Source organism: Palaemon carinicauda, chromosome 24, assembly GCF_036898095.1.
Source record: "Palaemon carinicauda isolate YSFRI2023 chromosome 24, ASM3689809v2, whole genome shotgun sequence".
Taxonomy (NCBI): Eukaryota; Metazoa; Arthropoda; class Malacostraca; order Decapoda; family Palaemonidae; genus Palaemon; species Palaemon carinicauda.
In genome coordinates, this window is record NC_090748.1 from 17,104,960 (window position 1) to 17,112,459 (window position 7,500).

A 7,500-nucleotide genomic window follows, 5' to 3' on the forward strand; every position below is an offset into this window, starting at 1 on the left:
TTTGAAGCAATTATTTCTCCCTATACCTACTTTTACTGACTTCCACTTCAACACTGCTGCTATCATCGCTAACATCCCGACACATTTGCCACACTTTTGCCCTTGAGCATGGTACATTACAAGAACACCCTCTGAAATTCAAATTTCACTTTTAAGCTAAAATATTACACACGACGGAGCTATTCACGAGAGAAGTTAGAAATCCTGGCAATATGAGAGATAATTTACTACCTCCATGAGACTGACTTTATCTCATCACATTTTCATGTCCCCGGAGTTACAAGCAAATTTCAACCGCTTACATTTTAGATGAAACAAAGGACAACAGTCTACATACGTAGAATGGTTGAGGTAAGACTTAAAAAAACTGAAAGAAGAGTGTTTTTTTTTTTTTGGGGGGGGGGGGGGTGAAAGGCCGGGAAAAGTGCGTGGCGTAAATGCTTCCTGAAGGTATCAAAAGGACAATGGAAATATAATTCTTATAAAAATAATAAAAAGGTGTTATTATTATTATTATTATTATTATTATTATTATTATTATTATTATTATTATTATTATCATTATTATTATTATTATTATTATTATTATCATTGCTGTTGTTGTAAATTCAAGCCTTATAGTTTTTTTTTCTTTTTTTGTGGGGGGCAGGGTTAAATTGTATGCGTTCTGATATAACCAGCCAATGTTTCCATTACCTGCCAAAGTATCTTTTCGCAGAACTGCATTCCCCTATATATATATATATATATATATATATATATATATATATATATATATATATATATATTTATATATAAATATATATATATATATATATATATATATATATATATATATATATATATATATATATATATATAAGCTGATGCAGGACTAAATAAAAGAAAATGAGAAACAGGGTTTACATCCACTAATTCTTTCTAACAAGAGAACCTCTTCCCCATTATTGATTCAAGTTCAGTACTCAGCCTTCCCTAGTGTGGCTCCTATTATGTCAATAGCCCCATCACACATTGTCTTATTTCAAGGTCCCTCTCTTTTTACAACGCACCTGCAGATATTTGTCATCATAAACACGTGTGCTATATGAATGGATGGTTAATTAATATTGAAATAAGAATTCGCATTGAATTGAAATGAGGAACCAACAATAATCTAATACAGGGAACGAGAGTTCTTAAATACCATTATTGTAAACACTTCCAAGGTGTACAGGGGAAAGTAAAAATCTAGTATTGACAAGAAATAAGAATAACTGAAACTCTTTTGAAAAGGAAATTTTGGAAACAAAACATAAATAACACTGGAATAAGTATCATATTGAATAAGAAATGTTTCGAAAAATGAACACTATAAGCAATGGTATACTGATACAGCACTTTATTTTTTGTATAACTAGCTTTGATAATATGTCTGCAATTATATAAAGAAAATGTCTTTTTGCATTTTAATATGAAGAGAGTGAAACAAAACATTCAAGACTTGCGTGTATGCCTATGCTGCATACCAAAAAGAAGCTTCTAGCATGAAGATACTACAAGTAACGGTCCTAACCAGCTCAAGTCTAGAGTGACTAGAAAGAAGGAACATAGGGAAGGTAAGACATTATAGAAATTAGAATCTTCCGAAGATTTTCCTCCAGTTACTAAGTTGTTGGATAGAATGAAACTAGTTTGGCAAAGGATTATATTAAAAAAATTATCTACATACGGGTTTTAAATTTTTGACACTTGTGCATTTAAAGGAGCAAGAAGCAGCATTCAGCACGAACAACCAAGGAACTGGATGATACATAATGACAGGAGCTATGAAGAATAATATCAAATCTTGAGAAGGTAGATCTAGAATATTGTGCAGAATTTGAACGTGTTCCAAACTAGAATCTGAAGCTGTTTTATTGATGAGAAAGATGTGTTGCATATTGCTTTAATGAGGGAAATTCTAATGACATTTTTATAATAGACAGACAGAATAAAATCTGTAATTTTATGTATAGCATTTATTTGGAGAATATATTCCTATTAGAAATACTCTATTTGCGGAATCTAAAGAAAATTTGGATTTCATGAGAGATTTAATATATGCTAGCAGTAGAGATATTTCAAAACATGCAGAAATTTACATCCTTCTCCAAAATGTGCAGAAGGTTTGTTGAATATTATTCTAAATATCATTGGAAAGCGTGAATGTGAATAATAACGTAGCCGTTTTTAATGGGATGGAAAATAAACCATTGTCAATTTAGATAATTCTTGAAGAGGGAAGTAAGAAAAAAAATTATATTTTCATCGAGAAAAATAAATCTGGCAGTAAAACTTCAATACACTTAGTCCGGTCATTATCATATCATCATGATCATCTGCACCCCGAGTCTGTAGGTGTTTTGAGTGACCTCATTATTGCTCCACAAATAGTGACTAGGCAATGGATTTAGAGTTCGGGGAATAGGTAGAATTCAATCAGTTTCAGAACTGGTATGCAAAAGGGATGGAGCAGTAACTCAAGACCACAACTAGCTGCTTCAGCTATTTTCCTCCATGTTTTGTGGATATAGAGATGTTCTGGAACAGAAATATATTGACATCCAACTTTGCTCTGCACTTCGTAAAAATTAGGTTGCCTTTCGTGGATTTTCTTTAAATGCATATCAATGGCAAAAATGATGTCTATATTAATATCCATATTTTTCGAGATGTTTTTTCATCAGTCACAGATAGGAACAAATCACCACCTCCTCCCAGTCTAAATGAAAAAGGTAATTTTATGAAATTTAAGAAGGCCACTGATATTTTCAAGATAATAACACAAACAATAAACCAAAGGCTAAGAGCAATAAAAATGACTAACTCTACCCAGCATGTGTTATTGTAACTAAAATAATTGGCAATCATGGTCTTCGATAAAAGGCCTATTTTTTTTATATTAAACTCTGGAAACAAGGATTGATAGCTTAAAGCTTTAAGCAATCCTTATGGTCCATATAAGAGTCACGCCGGACCAATTATGTTATATTTTATATGAATTCAGGAATAGGAAACCATGTAAATTATATTAAAACTAACCAGACCATGATCCAATCTTCAATTGTATTCAAGATATATCAAAATGGAAAAAAAAAATAAACATAAACGGATTTAGAGAGAGAGAGAGAGAGAGAGAGAGAGGAGAGGAGAGAGAGAGAGAGAGAGAGAGAGAGAGAGAGAGAGAGAGAGAGAGAGAGAGAAATATGTAATTTATTTCGGCTTGAGCTACAAATGAGCAATATTCGAGATTGAAGACTTCATCTCACCTCCTTTTTTTTATTTTGTTTCTTGTTTCCCCTTTTCTCCTGGGAGACATTTCCATACACACGATGCAATTAGAAACTTTTAAACTCCCGTCGACGTAAACTTCCTCGACTCATTTTCCTAATGAGTGAAGGCTTATAACCAGCGATCGTGTCTTAACATCAAAAGCAACGTCCTCTTTTCATTGGGGACCTTATGCAAAATAGATTATATTTTTTAGACAATTTTTTTATAAGTAGCTTTTCTTTTCAAAACGATCATCAGCATCGTTCTGTAGGTAGTTCTGTGTTTGTGATAGGAATCTCTCTCTCTCTCTCTCTCTCTCTCTCTCTCTCCCTCTCTCTCTCTCTCTCTCTCTCTCTCTCTCTATATATATATATATATATATATATATATATAGATATATATATATATATATATTTATATATATAAACACATAATTATATATATACATATATATATATATATATATATAATATGTATATATATATATTTATATATATACACACACACACACATATATATATTATATATATATATATATATATATATATATATATATATATGTACATATACATATATATAAATATATATATATATATATATATATATATATATATTTATATATATGACTGTATATATATTATATATATATATATATATATATATATAATATATATATATACTGTATATATATTATGGAATAAAACTAAAACTTTATTATTATACTAAATCACAAAAGGGAGACAAAAAAAGACATGAAAAATAACTGCATCATATGTAATGATGTAGTGTTATATATATATATATATATATATATATATATATATATATATATATGTATATATATATATATATAAATATTATATCTATATCTATATCTATATCTATACATATATATATATATATAATATATATATATATATATATATATATATTATATATATCTATACATATATATATATAGATATATATATATATATATATATATATATATATATATATATATATATATATATATATATATATATACATATATATACAAAGATCATAGTAGGCCGAGTAAAAACACAAGTAGACTAATCAAACAAAAGAGCAGATAAGCTTCTGAAGTAGGTATTCAACAACTGACCAAATTTATGTAATTAACCAACTACTGGAAAAATCAACAGAGTATGACAAACCACTATGTATGGTATTTTAGACTATGAAAAAGCTTTTGATACGGTCAAAGCTTCAGCAGTATTGGAAACCCTTCAAACACAAGAAATTGACAAATCTTTTGTTATACACATGAAGATATCTACTGAAGTGGGACTGAAGAGTGAATTAGGTCTGCCTACTGAATTGGGTCTGAAGAGTGGATTAGGTCTGCCAACTGAAATGGGTCTGCCAGCCGAAGTGGGTCTGAAGACTGAATTATGTCTATCAGCTGAAGTGGGCCAGGAGGCTGAATTAGGCCTGCCCACTAAAGTGGGTCTTAAGTCTGAATTGTGTCTGCTTACTAATGTGGGTCTGATGGCTGAATTGTATCTACAGGCTGAAGTGGGTCTGAAGGTTGAATTGTGTCTGGTTTTAATGTGGGTCTGAAGGCTGAATTGTGTCTCGCCACTGATGTGGGTTTGAAGGCTGGATTGGGTCTGGATATTGAATTGTGTCTGGCCACTAATGTGGATCTGAATGCTGAATTTGGTCTTAAGATTGAATTGGATATGTAGGGTGAATTAAGTCAACCTCAGACGATTTAAAGAAACAATGGGTTGATTTGTTTATAAACATAGGAATCTTAATGGCCTTTGCAGTGATCTCAAACAATATTAGGCCGTTGACCTTTGTAATGTTCACAAACATGCTATAAACAGAAAAGTTTGTTTGCCACCAAAAGGTAAATTGCCTTTGAAACATCCACTAACTGCATCGAAGTGTGTCTCTCATATATAATCTAGGGAGACAAGGGTGTAGTTTGTTTAAAAAATATCACAAATTAAATTTATATTCACAGAATAGTTGGGTTGCGAAAACCAGACTTATATTACAAGCAGACGAATATGTTACAAGAATTAAAGACGGTCTAATGACCTTTGTTATATTTATTAAAGAAATATTTTTTTTTTACAAACCTATTATGCATACAGGAATATAAGGTTGAAGGTTAAAAGTGCGTATTTAAAGACTTTTCAATGTTTAAAAAAAAATCGTACACAAATAATCATATGTAGCCTAAAGGGTTACATTATGGTTACATAGTGCAGATGAAAGAACTGAGGACCACAGTAGTGTGATCATTATTTTGGTGTACCAAAGGATAAGGCAAATAGAAGTTCGACTCGAAGATTAAAGGGAGGAACCTACTGTTATAAAGGAAAACTCTCCTTAGAAACAGTGACACAATGTATTAAAGAACTACAGTGCGCTTCTTCCTCTCAATACCAAAGGACATTTGCAGGTTAATTATTGGTACCTTCCAAATTTGTGAAATCTTTCATTTTGGAATATCAATCAGTTCATCATAATTTTATAAAAGTCAAAGACTGAATGATTAGAAGATGATGATGATAACTCGAAAAAGGACAAAATAGTTTCAAAACATAAAAATGTTTCTAATGGCACTGAAGCCGTAGTTTGTAACAAAGTATTGTTTATTTCTTGTTTGAGTATTGAATTTCCTAAAATCTAATAATCCATTTATGGTGCTTAAGCAAATGAGCGCCGGGGATGGAGGGGGCGAGCTGATTTCAATTGCAAAATCAAATAAGGTCAGCATTTAAATAATGAAGTTCTAAAGTTTTTCTGTTTTTCCCAAAACGTCATCCTTTCGGGTTAAAATGAAGACAGGAGGTAAGAATAAATGAACATGAATATGAACGTAGTCGTATAACATAACAGTTGAGATATTTTCAGGAGGATGAAAACGACATTTTAATCCCATCTCACAACCGTGCCCCCCCCCCCCCCAAAAAAAAAAAAAGATAAAAGATGTGTGATGGTCTATTTTATTCAGGGGAGTAGAAGGTTATCGGAACACTATTGGGGTTTCTCTCAAATAAACGCAAGCATTACTAAAGAGCAAGCCTACATTTGATGAATGAACAGATTTTCATTTAAATAACGTTCATCCGAATGTTTATACAATTGTAAAATTATCAATAAAAGAAAGGAACACATAAAAAAAGCTTTAAATATGTCATCAACATTCATTTTAAGGTTACATTCTCATTATAAACAACCATCACAGTATATGAACCCAAAATATATATAACTAGGGTAATATACATTTTGTGGTGAAATCAGTGATAAAAAATCTCTCTCTCTCTCTCTCTCTCTCTCTCTCTCTCTCTCTCTCTCTCCAGTAACTTCAAGCGTATAATTTTTTAACCGACAAGGGCATACAACCTTAGCTATAGAAAGCCTCTTGAACCTAAGGAGGTTCAAACGTCTTTCTGAGATTATTCTTAACTACTTCACAAGATCCTTTTGAGAGAACTTCTTCACATCGTTTACATTTCCTTATCAACTACATAAGAGCAGACAGACAACTTTTATTCTTCCGAGCCAACGCTTCAACTTCTCGGCGATTTTCTTTTGTTGTTTGTTGTGACCATCAACTTTTTATTTAGTTTAATTTTACCTTTTCTCTAAGGATTTTTTTTTCAGAAAAGGATATATGTCTTTTTTTTCAAATATTAGAATAATATTCTGAGATGTCTTCGTCTCTACACTTTTATTATGCATGTAAGTATATATCTTTTTAAGTATGATCAATCGCAGTGAAAGGACTCATCTTATTAGCATTGTTAAAAGATCTATCATCTAAGATCTTTTATCTTTACTACAGATACATACCATCAAGTACACTGATTAAAACACCATATATGTGAAGAAAAATATAAAAGTGGTGAATTACCTATGATTATTCTGGCCTCTCCCAATAGTCGAAGGCCACCATACAAAGATGCAGCTGCCAACAGGAACTTACCTGGAAAAGAAATCTAGGTCAATAAGAAGTATTATTAAATGGTATACAATACAAAGAAAGGAAAAGCAAATATAAGAATAATACCCATTTGAAGAAAAATTTCATTAGTAAATTATTAATTGGCATTTATTAACATAAAAAATCATAATAAGAATGGTTGCTATAATAATAAAATGAAATTACAACAGTTTGACCGAAAAAAAAATATTTTTATATCAATTATTATGAAAAATATA

At 30.8% G+C, this 7,500-nt stretch overlaps 1 protein-coding gene across 3 annotated transcripts in view; it reads right to left on the reverse strand.

Annotated features, from left to right (window-relative positions):
• Positions 1–7,500, reverse strand: part of LOC137618105 (dopamine receptor 1-like) — a 716,045-nt gene that overhangs the window by 456,749 nt on the left and 251,796 nt on the right. The gene's annotated exons all lie outside the window — the stretch shown is intronic.